Consider the following 354-nt stretch of genomic DNA (forward strand, 5'->3'; position numbering starts at 1 on the left):
CATAGTGCAGAGTTTACAGTGTATACACTATGCACTATGCGCATAGTGCATCTGCACTATGCACTACAGTGTATGCACTATGCACGATGCACGATGCACTATGCACTATGCACTATGCACTCTGCACTATGCACTCTGCACTATGCACTACAGTGGGTGCATAGTGCATAGTGCATAGTGCATAGTGCATATGCATAGTGCATAATGCATAGTGCATAGTGCATAGTGCATACACTGTAGTGCATAATGCAGAGTGCATAGTGCATAGTGCAAAGTGCATAGTGCATAGTGCATACACTGTAATGCATAGTGCATAGTGCATAGCGCATAGTGCATAGTGCATAGTGCAGCATA

The sequence above is a fragment of the Priapulus caudatus genome, unplaced genomic scaffold, assembly GCF_000485595.1.
Source record: "Priapulus caudatus unplaced genomic scaffold, Priapulus_caudatus-5.0.1 Scaffold9102, whole genome shotgun sequence".
Classification (NCBI taxonomy): domain Eukaryota; kingdom Metazoa; phylum Priapulida; class Priapulimorpha; order Priapulimorphida; family Priapulidae; genus Priapulus; species Priapulus caudatus.